The following is a 21,493-nucleotide window of genomic DNA, read 5'->3' as shown; positions in this document are numbered from 1 at the left end:
AAATCGCCGCAATGCATGATTATCGCTGAAAAGTCAGCGATATTCATGCATTACCGAGCTAATGCTCTTAGCCATGTTATCCACCTCCCATTGGTTAACATGGCTAAGAACTGCTCAGGGCAGGTGTTAGCTTTTGGAGATATTCGCGCTTAGCGCGAATGTCTCCAAAAGTTGGTAATAGGAGATAGCGATGTTAGCGACTGTTTTCAGTCGCTAACATCTTGGCACGCCCACTTTGCATATCATTAGTGATAAATATCACTGACATGCAAAGTGGGGCCCAAGATGGTCGCTATCTCCTACTAGCTGTCGCTAACTGGTGTTAGCGACAGCTAGGTAATAGGGAGATAATTTTATCTCCGCTTTCTTGGCTTTTAAATCGAAAAAAGCGGAGATAAACCCCCTTGATAATATGCCCCCTAGTCCCTTACTTGGTGCTTAAGTTGAGCCAGTGTTTGCAACTGGTAAGCACTGGTACTCATTGTAGGAGATTGTCAGTTATAAAGATGGTGGGTGAGAAAGATGGAAAACCAGTGGCAAAGGGAAAATGTAGAAATGAAAAAGAGCCTGTACTAGTGAGATAACTGGGTAAGGAGTGTGTGTTGGGGGCGAAAGAGGCATTGGGTGTAATCAAGACCATGAACCCTCTGTTTTCTGCAAACCGCAATATTCAGTAGCTCAGACCGTGAGCTTCTGAGAAGAACCTTGGGTACCGGCCCTTACTCTTTTACAAGTTAGGCTGGCCCATACTAGGCGTCCTGCTCAGTTTGCATAAGGTTGCAGAAGCTCAGGTTCTTAAAGGATGCACCTGTTAAGTCTATAGTCTTGTCATGGCTCCATATCAACATATATTAGCAGTCAGAGTTAATGCAACCATTATTTAAAAATAAAATGTAGTCAAACTGCAAAATATCAATGTACAATTGAACTGAAGATTTGCACTATAAGGCTTGGCTTCCTCACAGAGTATGGGAGAAAGAAAAAAACAACACACTACAACGGAAGTCGATAAAAATAATGTCTGAGAGACGGGGGCTTCATGCTGGGGAACCTATAAAGAAAGGAGAACAGAATGGCTGACACGATGAAAGAAAGCTTTGCATGGCCTGCAGTCCTTTCACCATCAGAAAGGGAACGCACAGAACAAAAAAGTCAAACAGAACTTGACAAGGTCAAAGATTTACTTTAAGTCTGGCTACACTGTGCAACATGGCTCAAGGCTGGGAATCACACTAAAGAGACCTTTTGAACATGAGTGGGGCCCATGCCATAATCGTCAGGTGACACTCTTCAAAATGGCGCTTGCAGCTTTTTATAGCTCACAAGACTTTCCACTGATGTATTTCGTGCACCACTCCATTGCATGAAGAACACCAAGGGGTATATTTACTAAGAATTTGCGTCGTTTTTGAGTCACAATAAAAAAATTATTTTCCCAAATTACTTTCTAGCACAAAACTTGTTTTGCACTGGAAATTCACTTGAAAGTAATGCAAAGCAATGCATTGCACTGTTTTGCAATACTTAACGTCTAGGGGGAGTTCCATGGATGGTGCATGGGCGTTCTCTGTATTTTGTAATGCTCTCCTGCGCTCTCTTTCTCATGCAGTGGAGTGCAGTATTTTTGGCTGTTGCACGGCATGTGAATTTAGTAAACAGACCCCTAAATCGGAGCCAACAGTTGTGGTCATCTAGGTGAACCTTCAAGAGACCTCTAGTTACTGCAATGGCACCACGAGCAACCGCTTCTGTTACTTCAACCCTTTTGCTGCGCCCGTCGGCCAATGGCCGTCGCGAGCACTACCTCCATAGTGCTGCGCACGTCCGTTGGCCGGTGCAGCCCCGCCCACCCAATCAAACCACTGCACCGTGGTGGAATTGCCGCTGCTTTAAGCGGTTAATCTTGGTGTTAAATGCAGTAACACAAGCCATAAATCTAGGTAAATTTGAAGAACGGTGCAGTGCCATTTATTTAGTAGTACGCTAGCCTTGTATGATTCCACATCATCATCTTCTACCAGGATCATTTACTGTACATATTTATTACTTTCAGTACATCCTACCTGGGTACCCAAATGCCTTGGGAGGCCTCACTGCCTTTCAAAACATTGTAGACAGAAAAGAAAAATGTAACAAACAAAAAAGCTTCCGCAAGGCTTGATCGCCTTGCAGGGCAAGATAGACTTTGAAAAACTAGATCAGTATTGGAGGCAAGGGAATATAAAAGTTTGCAAAGCATTACAGAGTAAACAAATCAATAACTAAGCACAGACCAAAAAGCGGGTGCAGTTGTTAGAACAGAAGTTTGTTGTTACTGTTGAACTGTAGTAAGGTATTTAGTATCAGCCAGAGATACTGCATTATTGATGCTGATCAAACGCGACTCCTGTGTCTTGAAACGTACATTAACTCAAAATATCTCTGACTTCATATATGTTTTGTTGACAGTAAAGTTTGGAAATGCAGGGCAGTAATTGCGTCTGAATGTTCCAAATCCTAGAGCGAGTAAATCATGCACTAACTATGAGATATTTCTATATAATGTCTGTGCTCAAGACTCCAAAAAGAAGCGCACAGAACAATTCTGGCTGGCATATCACAAAACATTGAATCATGAGAAGACCCCTGGCCTCTTTGCAAAGGTGAATAGGAAGAAAAATGTAACAAATAAAAGAAAGCAAAAAGTGAAAAAAGGTTCAATAATGAATGATGATAGTGACCCCTGCGGCGCTGCAAATGGATATTTTGAGTATCTGCGTCACTTTGCATGACTTTCAGGGAATATGTCTCATTAAAACGCAAGGCATTACATTGTGTACTTTTACTACACGGTTGTTACAATGACTGCGTTGTTGCAACGCAGTACCATTACAACGCAATTTGTTACAATGACTTATTCTAGATGGCGCGCTGGACTTAGGAATAGTATAATTTACTATTCCAACTTCAGTGTGTGCAACAGTAGGGAAGGTGTTGGAATAGTATATTATACTATCCCTTAGTTAAGAGCGCCATGTAGAGCAAGTCGTTGTAGCGACTTGCGTTGAAATGGTAATGCGTTGTAACAACGCGATCATTGTGACGCCCACGTTGTAAAGGTAACACAATGTGATGCCCACGTTGTAAAGGTTGTTTCCCCTTTGAGGTAAATATTGAAAAAATCTACCCCTGGAGTTTATTTTTTTTAATGAAAAGCAAGTATTCGTTTTGGTGGTGTTTCATTGATTATAATTGGTTTTAACTGAAAGTCAAAAACACTTGTCATTGCACTTTAAAGTAGTGTGGTTACAAAAGAAAACCTAAAAAGCACTGAACTCTGACAGTTCCAGTTAGATGAACAAATCATAATTTGTGACCCATCATGCCCTGCCTTTGACGTAATATATGACGTCATGCATGACATGTTAACAGACATCGCTTATGATATCTCAAATGCCATCTTTGATTCACAGGTGCAATCACTAATGACAACATCCATGTGTGCAGAAACCTGGTATGGTATGGAACATGACTGACTCACTGGAGTACGTGATGCAAAGGGGATTGCAGTTCCTAAAGGGGGGTTGAAGGGGAAAGGGGAAAAGACAAAGCTTTTGTCATGTTTCCCTCACACACCCAGAAAGGTGTCATGCTTCATCATTGGGTCTTGCTCCTTGTCGGGCCGGTGCTGCAATGCTCGACGGGCTCACCATTTCCGGGGCTCTTTGTTGTAGATCTTTTTAAGGAAGCTGTTGTGTGCGTGGCAGTGGGGGGTTGTGTGCACGTGGGTAGTGGATTAAAATAGGTCAGGGTCAGTCCTATACTCAATAATTTTTAATGGCTGAGGTCGATCCTGCCTAGTTAAAAGTAGGAATAGACGCCCTATGGGAATGTAATGTTCCTCCCGGGCAGTCTCTAAAGTGGGGTCAACATGTTTCGTGCCTGGTTGTTCGGAAATAATCGGGTGGCACTTCTTCAGGACCTATGTGAAGTGTGGTGCACAACTACAGACAGGTTCAAAAATTGTTATAGGTAGGCTGTCGTGGGGCACTAGTAGTCCTATACTGCGCGTATTAGAAACCTGTGGAAAGAATGAAAAAAGGGACAAGGGAGAAGAAATTAGATTGGGGAAGGTACCGTGGAGAAAACTGCAATGAGTTAGAGAAAAGCTGTAGATCTTACATTAGCGGGGCAAGGCATCTTCAGCCGATAAAGGGAGATGATGGATGCATGCATCTCATTGGTTAAAAACAAAGGAAATAAATGCTATCCCCTGAAAGTGTGTCATGGTGCCAGCTGTGTACTCACACAACATGTTTATACAACTGTTCAATCTAGCGAGGCATGGAAAAAATGGTGTCAAGCCTGTGTTGATTGTCACCAAGAAAGGGGGGAGGATGTCGGGAGGTCGTGTGTGGAGGGCTCCCAGTGTTGGGAAATTATCTGTGGTGCAAAAGTAGATGCAGCTACCACTACGCACCTGTATGTAAGCCACGTTGATATGCCAGAAAGTTGGAATAAATCACAGCCACATAGACGTCTCCTGCCTTGGTGAATATCGTAGCATATGGCGGTAATCAAAACTGTATACGTTAATGACATGCAGCGAAGTGCGCATGCCTCAGCTTCATTGAAACTTATAGGGACGAATGAATAGTGTCCCCGGTGAGTAAACGAGCGACACACACAAACCACACAAAACAATTACTGGTTTCGGGTCGGTAGAAGCTCCCGATGGTTGAGCTAACTCACTGGAGTAGCCATAAATACAGCCTAGGGTCAGGGCCAGAGCTTTGACAAACTAGGCATGATTGCCCTGAAATTATAGATTGCCAAGGAGCATCCCTTACCAACCAGCAGATTTCTCTTGTCTCAGAAACTGGTGTAACTTTCTTCCTAGAAGTCTAAGCTTGTTAATGGTTGGTATTCCTCTAGCTTTCCATCCTACTAACTCTCTCTGCAGCTCTGCACTCTACAGATAAATGTATCGGTTAGTGAGGGCAAAGAAGATTGCACCCCTCTGCCCACCAATACTGTGATTAATGAAAGACAGTAGCTGTGCTTACCATCTCCCTGGAGTTCTCTTGGGTCAAACCCTGACTAGACATGAGCACCAGCATATGATACAAACTGTTACCTGTCCAGGAATAGGAGCAATAACACAAATAAGCACTCGCCACTGTCAGAATTGCCAACTCATCCTCGCCTGACATTCCTCATTCAGTGCAGAGAGCAGTGATATCCTCACATTGCAGGGAGCATATTTGCCCTGACATATCCGTTAGAAATATGCCTTGTTATTGTCATAGAGAATACAGTTCTGTTGAGTGCCCACATGCTAGGAGCAGACAGGACAGATATTCCTCACTTGTCACAGACAGAAAGACTCCTTTGCTTCTGCAAATCATAGAGCTACCCCCAATGTGATAAAGACAGCTGTGCTGTGTCTTTGCATGCTGATCTATCCCCGGACTGGAATGTACCTATCAGATTGATTAACTGTCTATTGCTCTACCTATTCTTTTGTGTACACAAATACATCTGCCTATAATTCTTGTAGGAGAACCCTTAAACATCCACACTGCCACAGCTGAGAGGTTAGATTGAAAGCAGTAAGACCAGACGCTCTCAACCTGGCAGTGCACCCCACAGGAATAATGCATGCCATCAATGTGGTTCTTTTTAGGTTAGGTTGAAAAACAAAGCCTCCAAGACAACACTAATAGTATATTGGCCATTGTGTGTCCGCGGACAGGCTCACAGGATTTACCAGCCCACATTTTCGGTTAAACCCCCAAAGTGCCAAATAACTGGTGAATGCGTGCTGTATAAATACCATGTAACATATCATAACACAACGGATGTATGTCGTCACAACGCATACCTTTACAGCGTATTTTTTACACCGCAACATCCATTACAACGCATTCCATTACAACGCATGCCATTACAACGAATTCTTTGAAACTACCTTTACAACGCATTCCACTACAACGCATACTACATTTACAATGCATACCATTACAACGCATACCACTACATTGCATGTATGGTAAGTATTGGATAGTGTAGGGGCAAAAATTACTATTCTAACTCCAGGGGGGTGCAACAGTAGGGTAAGTGTTGGATAGTGTAGGGGTAAAAATTACTATTCTAACTCCAGGGGGTGCAACAGTAGGGTAAGTATTGGATAGTGTAGGGGTAAAAATTACTATTCTAACTCCAGGGGGTACAACAGTAGGGTAAGTGTTGGATAGTGTAGGTATGCGTTGTAATGGTATGCGTTGTAATGACTGCGTTGTAATTGTATTTACAGGTGTCCCAGCAGAGGAAGTGGTTTACTGCGCAGCCCATAGTGGTAGTTTGTCCTTACACTAGCATTTAGCAAGTAATAGCATGAAATATCAAAAGGCGTGGAACTAACCTGCACAAAATGTGTGCAAATTCTATTTGCCTGCATTGTTCTTTATCTTTTGCCTCAAAATAAAAATCGTACTCAGAACACGGGAAAAATTACAAGCAGATGGTATTTTATCCAGAAACACTTCGTTCCCAGTTTTTGAACAGGAGTCTAAATGACCCCTGCGAATTTAATTCCTAAATGGTGAATGTTTTGTCAGACTAAGATGTGGCAGTGCTTGCGATCTGAGTGAGGCATTGTAAATATTGGCGTTTCAAATTTGCTGTTGCTTGATGGAAACATAGATAACTTTTTTTCTGTCGCTCCTGGGTGAAAGGGACATTTTAACCTACGGAACTAGCCTGCTGCTAGAAAAGAAAGTCCGACTCATGAGACATGGCTTATGACCTGCTACGCTGCTAAATGAAAACGAGGCGAAAGTACCACATGCTGTTTTATAACCTTTGCTTTTTTGATACACCTGGGAAATATCATGTCAAAATAAACTTGTATTCTGAATTTCAATAGTCACTGTTCCTGAAACTGGAATGTACCTTAATAATGTATACATTTGTGAACATAATTGTTTATATGGCACCAGTTTAAAAAAGACATATAAGAAACAAAACAAGGACGGGTTGACCCCTGCAAATCTCTTGTACTCTTGAAGAAAGCAAAATGTTTATATTTCAATTATTTCTTTAGCAATCCGAAGTATACTAATGCAATACATCTTTATCTAGGTGATCATTGACCAATACCTAAGGATTTAGCAACATTTTTGGTAGTACTCCAGTGACACAAGGCAACACTAATGATAGCCTCAATCAACTTCAATTCAAAACGTTTTTTGCATTGAATGTTGCAGAGAGTGAAGCGCCTAACCGAGGTGCTTCAATTAGTGCAAAATACCTGGTACTTCAATGAAGTGGGCATGATAAGGTGTGTAGAGCGTGGAGCAGGGTGATTTTGGCTCGACCCTTTTATGTTGGGACCATGCTATATACAAGAACATATAGTTTCATGTATTCGTGTGATTTAATATCATTAAACGAATGTACTGCACTTGAACAGATACAGAAATTGCATTTACTGTATAGTCCGGGCATTTAATAAGTGTGCATACTAATGTATTCCTTACAGTATCATGAGATTGCAGTTTTCATATATATCTGCATTTGTGTAGCTTGAATAATATTGTTAACACTTATATAATCACACATTCATTTGAAAAGGACACTGTTTTTTTTCTAACCTTGTATGTATCTGTAACCATGCATTTAAATGTCTAATGAGAGTCTTGCCACTTTAAATTGGCCAGAGGTCTTAGCATTCGAATTTTAATGTTTAACATCCAATGTGAAGGTTTGCTCGGGTTGCAATGTTTTTCTCTCCTCGGCAGGTGTATTTGCATGAACTCATCACTAGAGAAAGACACATTGTGTACGAAAGATGGTGTGGAACGGGAGGTGTACTTTTGGTGAGAACGAACAAAGGGAGGACAACTGTGTCCACGCTGTATCTGAAGGTGGAAGGAATCCAAGGACGTTCTAATGTGGGGATCAGAAGCAAGGAGTTCCAAATGTGGTTGCCAAAGATTTACAGTGAGAAAGTGGCTGTGCAATGAGACACATGTTATGAGATTCTCAAATGCTCTTTGTGGGTATAATTGATGATCACACTTTAACTTCACTCAGATTCCCTTTAGACTCAGAGGAGTACATACCTCTTTCCTTTTTCTCTGTTGTGTGACTTTATGCTATGTGGTACTACTGACTTTGGAGAATTTATACATACGTCTCTAAAATGCTGACACCTCCTGATTTACGGGATCTAATTAGGATTTACCCAATTAGTGCGAGTTAGTGTGGGCTTAGTTCAGGTAATTTGAACTGCTCATATATATAGGCAGGAGAACAGGAAATTATATTCTGATAATCAGATTTTATTAATTATTTTACATCACTATTACTAAATTCCTTTTAGGCTTTATGCTACTGAGGTTAAAATGTATTAGACGATTTGAACTACCAGTAGTGATTCTGCAATTTTACAACATATGTTTGAGACTTGTTCACATAAGTTCGACTTTGAATTTGTGATAAACCTACATCCAATCCCGTTTATTTGGATTTTGGGTCTTCACTCTGCAGCCAAATTGGTTACACTGTATATTGAACCTGTGGATGATGGCAATTCCTATTTATTTCTTAGGCTCGTAAAACTGTCAGTTGCAGAAAATCTGGCCAAGTGTCTTAGTGCTCTGGCAAGCACAAACACCCATAGACATCAACATTAAAGCATACCTACTAAAATCATGCAATGTAGAGAGACTTGGCATCAGCAACCATTGGGAGGAAAACTAGCACCAACTAAAAGTAGGTACCAATAATGGGCGAAAGGAGTGATTGGTGACAATGAATTTTCTTTTAATGCATTGTGCATGTCAATACAGAGAAAATTACATGTAATACGTGACTTGTGCTGGGACAGTGTCTGCATGAAAGTGGTGTTGAAGGGCCTGAATAAAGTATAAAAGTAATGCACAATCCCTGACCATTTAGTGTGTGGTCATCTGGTTGTCTTTCAACATAAAGGAAGATTTTATTATGTGACGTTTTACCATACAAATGCTATTGGCAGACACTTACATTGCGTTTGAATTTTTCCTATAGAAACTGTATTTTATTACATCGTCATTGACTCCTAACTCACATGGCAATACAAATATACTAAACATGATTTTCTATGAGTTGTACATTTTACAGAACATTATATAAAATGTTCTTACAGCTTGATTACGTGTGTGTCTGTGTATTCCAATCCATGTGTAAACCTCTGTTGTATAATCAGGCTGTTAATCTTTTTATTCAGTTTTCATAGAGTTGAGGATTCCTTATATATGTCTACTACGAACATGGTTCAAATTTAGCCTTAAATCAAGTAGTATATTTTCCAACATTTCCTCAAGAAAATTAAATATAAGGCTCAGTCATTCAAAAATCTAATTTTTTAAACGAAAAACAAAACATATTTTTCTGAATAAAAAACAACAACTCAATCAAACTATATATAAACCAATGACCACCGTGTTGAAGTCACTTTTGAGGATTGAGGAGTAGTAACTCGACACCATTGACATACGGTGCTACCTTGCTAAACATTTATGTAAGTGTAGTTCACCAAATATTCTGCAGAACAACAAAATACATTTATTATAAAAACGAGAACTATCATTATATTTCTTCATGTTTCCATAAAACACAAATAACAGCAAGGATATCACCTGCAGCACTGATTATCAGACCATTACTGAAGTGCAACAAACACCTCAGAGTTTCTCATCCAAAGGAAAATAACCAAAACGCCATGGGAAAGAAAAACACTTTTTCAACAATTAAAAAAAAAATCAAATTTTTCTCTCATTACCAAGAAATATGGCTAACACACAAAATGACCAAAATGTATATAAAATACATAGCAAAACTATAATAAGATTCTAGCTAACATTATTATTTTAATTAAATATCCTGTTTAAAAAAATGCTCCAATATTTATTTTTCTAAATCAACATAATCATTTGAAACTAAAGGGAAGTTGGCTACCTCTATAGTTCACCTCAACCCCCGGGCGGGGGAGGGGCGGAGTTTTAGCACTGATCACAGATTTATGGTTTTTTCGACTCAGCGCGGCCCTATTGCCACTGGTATTGCAAACTGCAAAACCATTCAGGTGGAGAAAAATCGCTTTTGCAGAAAAGCCTTTTCTGTCCCTTTATCCACCTCCCATCTCATTTATCATGAAGAGGTGGGTTTGATTTATATGGACAAATTGATTAGAGTTCGTCCCTTACTCCTGTGGTTATTTAATTCGAGAACTGAGGAGGTGGCCCTCACAAGAGATATTATCTGAGATTGTCTTGCATGCGATGAAGTCCTTACTATAACATGGGAAGCATGTAGGAAGAAAACCTTCCAGGAGTTTGCGTTGTCTCTCCATTTTCTGGAGCCTGGCTCCAGTAGTATTCTAAATAAAAAGCATGTGAAATCTTTACTATTAAATTAATCCTAATCCCATAAACTCAATGTAGAAATACTAAAGCCCACTGTTGCAATTTACTTGTGCTTGAGCCTTGACAGACCATTGACTAATTATTCAGTGCATGGGCTTTGGGACCCACGCTTATTATTTTACTGCAGTGCGAACACAGTTCAGTACTTACTTTGTTTTCCAATGGGCTATCAAAAAACCATGGGGCATATTACCAAGCAATAGCGATAATTATCGCTATTGCTTGGTTAGAGACAAAAATTTACCGCAGAGCTGCGGCGATTTTTATCGCAGATAAACCTTGGTATTACCAAGGTTTAACGCAAATGCGATAAAAATCGCTGCAAAGCATGAATATCGCTGAAAAGTCAGCTATATTCATGCATTACCGAGCTAATGCTCTTAGCCATGTTATCCACCTCCCATTGGATAACATGGCTAAGAACTGCTCAGGGCAGGTGTTAGCTTTTGGAGATATTCGTGCTTAGCGCAAATATCTCCAAAAGTTGGTAATAGGAGATAGCGATGTTAGCGACTGTTTTCAGTCGCTAACATCTTGGCACGCCCACTTTGCATGTCATTAGTGATAAATATCACTGACATGCAAAGCGGGGCCCAAGATGGTCGCTATCTCCTACTAGCTGTCGCTAACTGGTGTTAGCAACAGCTAGGTAATAGGGAGATAATTTTATCTCCGCTTTCTTGGCTTTTAAAGCCAAAAAAGCGGAGATAAACCCCCTTGATAATATGCCCCCTTGGAACTTGTTTACATACTTGTGGTAGTAGATCAGGGCAAAGAAGTTCCCATTTTACCCTTTCATGTGCATTTTACAAAAAATACACCAAATTTTTTTTATCTCTTTTATGAGATCCCAGAACGTCAGGCAGAGCAGCCCAGCTGTTTATTTTTCATAACAATTGATAGACGATGAGCCTTGTTTTTATGTCGGCTCTTTCTTGAGGGCCGCTGTGCAGTCACAAAGCACAATACACTTTCAGTAATTTAATAATTCTTCACCTTGATATGTTTTCTATATGTAGCTGTCTCACTGCATGGCACTGTATTCTTTATGTAATTTCATTTTATGTTATTTTCAAATTGTACTTAAATGAGTATTTCTATATTCCATGTTTTTATCTTGTACTGTGTACCTTTAAGGTTGCATTATACACCAGTTTTTCTCATTCTGACATCTGAAACCAAAGAAAAAGAAAAAGTAATCTAAAGAGGAAAGTCAGAAAAAAAGAAAAAACAGTATATTTGTCATTTAAGGTTAACTAAATGTGATATTGGCAAACATGTAAACAACATTTTTAGCTTTACAATGAAATATTTCTTTTAGATTTCTATACTCAAAATAGGCTAAAAACAAAGGAAACACCCCACCAGCTGTATATGTTGTATCAAAAAAGCAACAGGCATTTTTCCACGAGGGATAAGTCTATCGCAGGGAAAAACACAAAGAACCCCGGGCCTTGGAAGATTGTCAACTATTTGTCTGGCTGTTACATGGGCAGATTCTTGACTCTGAGGAATTTTATAGAAAGAGCTTCAGAGAACAGCCACTCTGACTGTCTCATAGGTGTTTAGATCAGAGCAGATACAAAAATATTGCACACACTTACAGTGAGCTCTCTGGTTCAATCTTTAAGGAGGCATCAAGAAAAATAGCCCTACGTGTATCTGGTTAATTATCTGGCATATCTAATAGGAAGATACTAATTCGCGGAAAATTAAAAGTAAGCAAGGCTTACCAAACCCAAGACGTTCTGTGATGTTAACCTTCCTGAAAATATTCAACTAAAAATTTCTATTGATCCTTTCCTTCTATACAATAACAAAGATACCCAAAAAGATTACCATATTTCCTAATAAACAAAGCACGGCAACCCTTACATGAAGCAATATTTGGAAGTATAATAGTACTTTTAAAACATGAATCATCTATTCTAATTTTATACCATACACAGGAAAATTAACAACAACAAAAAATCATAGCCCTTATGTATGTATTACACTCAGAAAGGCATTCTTCAACATGCAGAGATTTATTTTTTCAAACATGTTATTTATTTAGTTATTCTTATTCACACCATCCTCAATGAGCTTAGAACACTAACAACATGCTGTAAAACAATTCAGGTGCAACAAAGTTACAAAAACCCCACAAATGCCAAACTCCTGTCCCTCCCTGTTACTATGAAGTATGTATGGCATCTAGGGCCATATTATCAAGAAAGGTCGTTACATTATTGCCGCTTTTATCGGCAGGAAACTGCCGATAAAGCGGCGATAATGGGCTTGATAATATGCTCTTGTGAATTCCCATAGAAGCCCAGGTTAACACCAGAACCTGGGCTTCTATGGGAATTCACAAGGGCATATTATCAAGCCCATTATCGCCGCTTTAGCGGCAGTTTACTGCCGATAAAAGCGGCGATAATGTATCGCCCTTTCTTGATAATATGGCCCCTAGTCCTTTCTTTACAAATATGAGGCCATGAGTCTCAACTTCCATTACTAATGTTTAGAGCTGTGCTGAATGTTTGAAACATTGTAGTGTTCATAGTCTAGTAGGATAGAAACGGAGATGTGCCAGGCACTGGCAATAAACCAGTCCCATCCATTGCATGTTTTTCTTTGCCACAACATACAGTAAATATATAAATAAGGTTAGCGATAAAGCAACACAATTACCCCAGAAAAAACAATGGACCACACGTTTCAAGCAGTGCAGGAAATATTGTATTCTATAGTCAGCAGACCAAACACAAAGGTGTACAGGAACATGTGTTTTTGTATGATTGTGTCGTGTTTTCCCCAAAACTGCTCCAGTTTGAGTTAGTGCCAGGGCTTGCTAGGGACCCCACCCACTGCCAGAGAGTTTGTGGAGTAGTCTCATGTCTGCAGATAATCATAGCAGAGTGTGAAAGAGTTGTGTAATCAATCAATAGTATTTACACAGTTGTAACGAGCAGACTGGCTGTGAAAAATGTCAATGACAACACTGGGCACACAGTTTGATGAGTAGAATTGCTTTTTGAATGCTAAATGACCAAAGTAAAATTAGTGTGTGATTTTGTACATCTCCCAGTTGGCATCTCTTTTACTCTTTTAGATACTTTGACAGGAAGTTTGAATACAACTCCAGCACCCTACACATGATCTCTCAGTAGCAGGAGTACGACTGCTTCAAGTAGTGCAGGAAATTTTCCTGCATTCTTTCAAATGTATGGATACTCATAGTATTGCTGAGTAATACTATTTTTTATGTAGAGCTTTATTTTAAAAAAGGTGGGCGGCTAGGTGCCTTCGTTGGGGATTCTCTTCAGACTATCACACTCTAGTGGATTACTTTAAATTCATCTCAGTTCGGAAGAAACAATTCCTAATTCTAAAGCAGACAAACTCAAGCTGGTAGTTTTCTGTGCTGGAGTTTCTGAAGCTAACCTTGATGTGCACCCCAAGGCATTTTCCTTCTCTTTCTCAGAGCGCTGCTCTTTGAGTATTCAAGGCACACATTTATGAAGCATGTTTTCAAACAGATGGTGTTGCTCAAGCTTTGGTGACCTTCATACACTTTTTAAATTAATAATTTGAGTGACACATGCAGGTGAGCTGAGATTCTCCGGAAGGCGCTTAGTACCAATATTAAGGAATGCGTTCAAGATCTTACTATTTCGGCCACGTAAGATACCTCTGTCTTGGAAAAGTAGCTCATTCTTTTAATTGATTTGCCGGTTCATAAAATACGATTACTCCGTATCTGCAGGTAGCATCATTTATTATATTAGTAGTCTAGCTTTCCTACCCTACTAATGACACAATGACACAATGACACAAAACCGGGGAAAAAAGATGTCATGATTTGTGTTTGAAAGTTTCCTAAATACAATGTAGAGCTATCCTCTACTTTCTGCTAATTTGCAGCAAAGGGTGGTACATTGGTGTCTCCATGCAACTCCCCATGGTTTTAAATGCAAAGCCATATCTACTAAAAAAGGTAAACACAACTTTGCACCAAAACGTTACACCTCTTCGAGTCCGTGACACAACCACACTTGTCTTTCCAACGTGTTCCCTAACAACGCGGGCGGATCAAAGAATGCGCTGGTAGCCTGCACCCTAGTGTCCATCTAAGTGATTCGGGTTGTCCCTCGATAGTGCCTCTTTGTGAGGTGGGACTTAGCCGTTATACATTGCGCAACCGGGCTGCCAGCATAGTGCCGGCTCCTCCTAAATCATCTATCTCCCCCCCCCCCCATTATAGAAATTAAAGCTACCTCTCTGAAAGTAAAGGGAAGCCAGAGCGGTGAAGATACCCCTCTAGGAAGAGGAAAGGGCAGGAAAAAAGTACGGGGAGGTTTATCCGTTGCACCAAGAGTTACTCAATCACTTAAGTTTTATTATAGGGTTCTCTCCTCAGCCACTTCGGATAGTGCCGACGATAAAGCTAATAGGATGGCCACAACTAGTACGGTCGCTGGCGCTATTATCCCGATCATATCTCCCTCGGTGACTCCTGCAATTAGTACTTCTCTGCCCTCCCAGCCCTGCCAGCTTTCTCAGCCTTCTGTGTCTGCTCAGCCGGCTCAGAAAATAACTGTTCATTCATCAGTGGAACTTTCAAACAGTTTTTCTGTGTTAGAAAACCAAGATACTGAGCAGGGTGAACCGCGGGATGCCGCAAGTAGCTCTAGAGAAGAAGGGGCCCCTCTGACCAACGACGGGGTATCTACAGTTAAAACTTTACCAACAGTGTCTGTCCCTGGGACTCTGGCGGATATTTTGTTGGGGTTGAGGGAGGACATTGGGAGGAGATTTACAATATCGGAGACAAATTACGTTGCCATTCAGGCTTCATGTGAGGCACTGGTCCAAAAGGTCGAGGTGGTTTCACAAAGGACGGATGCACTGGAAGCAGAGCTACCTAAGATCAAGGTAGCATTAAGTTCCTCCTCAGCTGCTATGGATAAACTGACACAGCAGAATCGGGAGATGAAGGACGATATTGAGAGGCTTGAAAACCACTCAAGGAAAAATAACTTAACATTTTTGAATGTCCCTGAAGATCTTGAAGGGAGTGATATTAAGGCATTTATAGTCGCGCTCCTTAAGACAACAATATTGAAGGACTCTCCTGATGCAGATCTGGATTTATTAGGGGACATTCAGAGGGTCCATCGAGATCCATACAGGAGGAGCCCAGGGAAGGAGCGCCCTAGGAAGATGTTGGTGTACTTCCTCACGTATGCCACTAAAGAAAGGATTTTGTCCTTAGTTTTAAAAACCGGCTCCATAAAGTCAACCTCCTTCTCCAGTCCCTTTGCCTTTACCATTTGTTCGGATGTTTCCCATATAACTGCAACAAAACAATGAGAGCTGAGCAAGAGATTTGCAATTTTTAATTCCTTGGGGGCTCGGGCCCAGTTTAAATTCCCTGCATCACTTTGTGTAATGTGGAACAATCATATGTACAATATACACCAGATGGAGGTAGCAGATTGAAAAGATTAGGGAAGGCAGTAGGTGTGGAAGTGGGGAGGGGGCGCAACCAACTGGGCAGTAATGGTAGTTGATGTAGTTGATTAAAGAAATAACAGGGCTGATCATTTTTTATATGCTCTGCATTACATGGCCACCCACCAAACCGTAGCCATTAATTGTATAAGGTAATATGCTTGGTATTATTCATGTACTATATCTGATCACCACAGAGGGGGGGGGGATATCCGTCTAAGAGCGTATGCTCAGGAAAGAAGGGAGGGTTCCCCAGGGAGGATTGGGGTTTCTGGGGTCACGGGGGGAGGGAGGGAAGGGGGGCATGGGTGGGGATGCAAGGGGAGAAAATAAAAAATGGAGTCCTCATTTCTCTTTAATCTTCTTGAGTTTCCTGTTGAGCAGATGGGCGTTTGGGTGTTCAGTTAAGGTAAGAGGGGCGGAGGTCACTTAATGGCTTATAATAGGATAATATTTATCTCTTGGAATGTTAATTGGTTTTGGTGTCCCCGGAGACGTAGGTTGATACTGAAGTATCTGGAACAATCTCCGGCCCAAGTTATTCTTCTTCAAGCGACCCACTTAAGCTTCAGTGAGAATAAGGAGATCTATGGGAAACTCAGATGGGTAGGATCATTCTGCTGTTCTGAGCAGACAGTGGCTAATAAGGGAGTTGCAATTCTGATCAAGACCGGGACTGTTGGTTCCATGAAGTCCACATCAACAGATCAGTCAGGGAGGATTTTGGGGGGAGGGAACATGCAATAGTATCTTATTACGGTCCCAATATAGATGATCCTGCCTGTCTGCTCAGAGTTCAGGCCAAGCTGGTGGAGGTCACTTCATCTGTAGTTATAGGGGGTGATTTTAATGTTCTCCTCGACCCTCGCCAGGACCGATCCAATTATAGTCAGCATACTGCTGCGCCGTGATCCCGTCGCGCTATAATCAATATGATCCATGAGCTAGGCCTAATAGATGCTTGGAAAGCCAAAAGGGGGGCGGTCCCAGGCTTTACTTATTTCAGCAAAAAATATGGATTGAGTGCTCATTCAGATAATTTGCCACAAGAACTCGATGATTTGGAACGCTTACGCTTAGAATATAGAGGGATGCTAGTTCAAGTTCAAGAATTTGTATAGCGCACTACTCACCCAGAGGGTCTCAAGGCGCTTGTGGGAGGGGGAGTGTTATTTATCGAATAGCCAGGTTTTAAGTTCCTTTCTGAAGGAAAAGTGATTCTGTGTGAGGTAGAGGTGAGTGGGGAGAGAATTCCAGGTCTTGGCCGCCAGGTAGGAGAAGGATCTTCCTCCCATGGTGGATCTGTGGATGCGCGGAACTGTGGCGAGCGCTTGGTTGGAGGATCTTAGTTGGCGGGTGGGTGTGTAGAAGGACAGTCGTGTGTTGAGGCATTCGGGTCCTAGTTTGTAGAGCGCCTTGTGTGCGTGGGTGAGGAGACGGAACGTTATTCTTTTGTTGACGGGAAGCCAGTGGAGGTCTTTCAGGTGGCCGGTAATGTGAGCTTGACGAGGGATGTCCAGTATGAGTCTGGATGATGCATTTTGGATGCATTGGAGTTTTTTCTGTAATTTGGCAGTGGTTCCGGCGTAGAGGGTGTTTCCATAGTCCAGTCGGCTGGTGACCAGTGCGTGGGTGACCTTGTTTCGGTGGGGATCCAACAGAAGATTTTTTTTAGCATACGAAGTACGTTGAAACAAGAAGATGAGACGGCGTTAACTTGTCTGGTCATCGAGAGGGAGGAGTCAAGGATGAAGCCTAGGTTGCGTGCGTGGTCTGTGGGTATGGGAGCTGTGCCCAGGGCCGGTGGCCACCATGAGTCGTCCCGGGCAGAGGGGGAAGATCCTAGGATGAGAACTTCCGTTTTGTCTGAGTTAAGTTTTAGGCGGCTGTTTTTCATCCATTCGGCTACTTCTTTCATGCCTTCATGAAGATTGGTTTTGGCGATGTTAGGGTCTTTGGTGAGGGAAAGGATCAGCTGGGTGTCGTCAGCGTAGGAGATGATGTTGAGGTTGTGTTGTCGCGCGATGGATGCAAGGGGACTCATGTAGACATTGAAGAGGGGGGGACTGAGTGATGATCCTTGTGGTACTCCGCAGATGACTTCGGTGGCCTCTGATTTGAAAGGGGGGAGGCGGACTCTCTGGGTTCTTCCGGCGAGGAACGAGATGATCCAGTCCAAGGCTTTTTCTTGTATTCCGACGTTGCTGAGGCGTTGTATGAGGGTGCTATGGCAGACTGTGTCGAAGGCGGCGGAGAGGTCGAGTAGGATGAGGGCAACTGTTTCTCCGTTGTCCAGTAGCGTTCGGATGTCGTCTGTCGCTGCAATGAGGGCGGTTTCGGGGATGTGTTTGGCTCGAAAGCTTGACTGTGAGGAGTCGAGGGAGTTGTTGGATTTAAGGAAGGCGGCGAGCTGGCTATTGACAGCTTTCTCAATGACTTTGGTAGGGAATGGGAGGAGGGAAATGGGGCGGTAGTTCTTAAGTTCAGAGGGGTCTGCTGTGGGTTTCTTCAGGAGGGCGCTGAGTTTGGCGTGTTTCCGGCTTTCTAGGAAGGTAGCGGAGTTGAAGCAGCAGTTGATGATATCACGGAGATGGGGTGCGATGATGGAGTCTGCTTTGTTAAAGATGTGGTGGGGAGAGGGGTCGGTTGGCGAACCTGAATGGATGGAGTTCATTAGGCGGATGGTGTCTTCAGTGGTGATTGGGTTCCAGGCGCTAAGGTTGTTAGAGAGCGGTTCAGGTTTGGAGATGGGTGGAGTGGACTGTTCTTTGGGGATGTTCTTAAAGCTGTTATGTATGTCGTCGATTTTGTTGTAGAAGAAAGAGGATAACGAGTCGCAGAGGTCTTGGGAGGGAGTGATGTCGTTTGAGGCTGCGGTGGGGTTGGTAAATTCTTTGACGATGTTGAAAAGTTCCTTGCTGTTATGGGCGTTGTTGTCGACCTAAAAGTTAAGGTGCAATGGGCTGTCCATGATATGGAGAATTATGAATATGGCAAAAAAAGCCGGAGCAACTTGGGCCCGTAAGATCAAAGCAGATCGCGTGAGAAATAACATGAACAGTTTGTTCATAGACGATCAGGGAACTATCTCCTATGATCAAGAGGATATGGAGAGGAATCTCCTTGCCCTGTTCTCTAAACTCTACGAGGAGGAGCCGTCTCCCAGTCCTGATAATACCCTAAAATGGCTGGAGAGCAATTCCTTACCAAGCTTAACAGAAGAAGGCCGAGATATGTTGAATAGTCCCTTCACGGAGGAGGAAATTAGATCCCATATCAATAAAATAAAGAATAAAGCGGCCGGGCCAGATGCTCTTCCTGGTGAGGTATATAAAGTTTTGCATTAGGTTTTGGTTCCAAGGCTTTGCGAGCTGTTTAATTACGTTTACAGTTCAGAGGGCAGGGCTCCGCCATCGTGGAAAGCATCATAATAGTACTTATCCTAAAACCAAGGAAGGACACTCTGAAGGCAGATTCTTTTAGGCCTATCTCCCTGCTAAACGCGGATTATAAGATCTTCACCAGCGTTTTGGCAGGGAGACTGGCTAAATTGGCTCCACAACTTATTAATTCTGACCAAAAGGCCTTTGTCCCTTGTAGGCATATCCAAGAGTTAACTCTGCAATTATTAGGAAGTATTGGTTTAGCGTTGGCACCGTCGGAGCCCTTGGCAGTGCCTGCGTATGACGCTGCGAAGGCCTTCGACCGCGTCAACTGCGGCTTTCTATGGGAAGTGTTAAGAACTATGGGTTTTGGTACAACCTTTATTCAAACATTTAGAGGTTCCTATGAGGGCGCATCTGCTGCCATACATTTAAATGGCCTTCTGACACCGTGCTTTAATATAAAAAGGGGAACTAGGCAGAGATGCCCTATCTCGCCCCTTCTGTTCGATCTTTATATCGAACCTCTGGCGGAGGCGTTGAGGATGGACGATTCAATCACCCCCTTTAGAGTTAATGATTACAGCTGTAAGTTGGCCCTGTACGCTTATGATTTGCTGGTGTATACCAGCAATCCAGCAGAGATGTTCCCTAGAGTGGAGGATGCTTTGATCGAGTTTGGCTTGTACTCTGGCTACTTGATTAGCAACTTCAAAACCAAGGTAATGTGTTGGGGGGTCGATAACTGGGCGGGGTTCCGAAGTAGTCAGTTTAAGTATCTGGGGATAACAATAATACAAGATCTTAATAGTATTACGCAGACTAACATAAAGAAGGTGGCTAAGGAGATTGACCATCTGTTTTTGAAATGGCAGAACCTCCCCCTGACAATATACGACCGCATGAACTTGGTCAAGATGGTAATCTTGCCCAAGTTGACGTACCTGTTTAGTACTATACCTCTGGTATTTCCTGATATAATTCTGGGGAAAATCCAGGGAAAATAGGCAGTTTCATTTGGGCAAATAAAAACTCTAGGTTATCCTGGAAAAAGCTAAAAAGAAAACTGTTAAAAGGGAGTCTAGCGCTCCCGGATGTTCTCTGGTACGCATTTTCTTTTCAGATAAAAAATATCAGTTGCCTCCTCACTAGCCCTGATGACTCCAACTGGGTGCGGATCTTGACTATTATGGTTGATATTGAGGGGGGCGGTACTGGCTTTTGGTATAAGTTTGGTGCGCCAAAATTCGACAAAAAAAGTACATCTCAAGGTATTAAAACTAGCTCTTCTTGTCTGGAATAGAGTTAATGGGAGATGGGCCATAAAATACTATTCCGACTTCGCCCCAATCTGGGAGTCCCCAGGTTTACCGATATGCCTTAGGGATAGTTTATCTCTTCCCATTAGGAGGGCAGGGATTAATGTATGGTCGGATCTAGTAACATCGGAGGGGGTTCTCCCCTGGGAGGTGCTGAGGTCAAAGATTGGGGACTTTTTTGCCAGATTTAAATATATACAACTCTGTTCTTTGTTTGAGAAAGAGAATATTGGTGGTAATTGGGATATAAAGCAAAATCTCCAATCATCCGACCCCAGGATGAAAGAAGTGGGACTTTGGTATAGTAATCTGCTCGAAGTTGAGGAACTATAGTCCCCCCCACTGCATCTAGTCTGGAATTCTTCTATGCTGGAGGATGCCTCAGTTACTCTTTATGAGACATCCATCCGAATTTTGTATAAGTTTGTTAGGCCGATCTCTCTCAGGAAAAAACATTCTTCCCCTGATCTTGACATTAGGTCCTCTCCAACCCTGACCATTTTCAGGAGAAAAATCAAGACTTGGCTGTTCAACCAATAATCCACCCACCTCTCATCTCCTCTTTTCTGCTCCTTCCACAGCGCCGAGACGCCCTCAGGCAGTTGTTCGCGCTCTACAAATCTATAAATAAATAAATATTTGTGTCATCAATAGGCTTTTGCAATAGCGAAGTTTGTGAGTCCGTCCCCGCTGTGCCCCAGATGTGGACTAGTAGAGGTGGATGATATTCTCATCTTTTATGATTGTCCTATCTTGGGTCTCTTTTGGGCTAATGCATAGAGGGCTATGGAGGGTATTTTTAAAATCCAATTGAGTCTGAATATTGAAAGAGTATTGTTTG

The sequence above is a fragment of the Lissotriton vulgaris genome, chromosome 7 (assembly GCF_964263255.1).
Source record: "Lissotriton vulgaris chromosome 7, aLisVul1.2, whole genome shotgun sequence".
NCBI lineage: Eukaryota > Metazoa > Chordata > Amphibia > Caudata > Salamandridae > Lissotriton > Lissotriton vulgaris.
Note: the sequence above shows the minus strand (reverse complement) of the source record.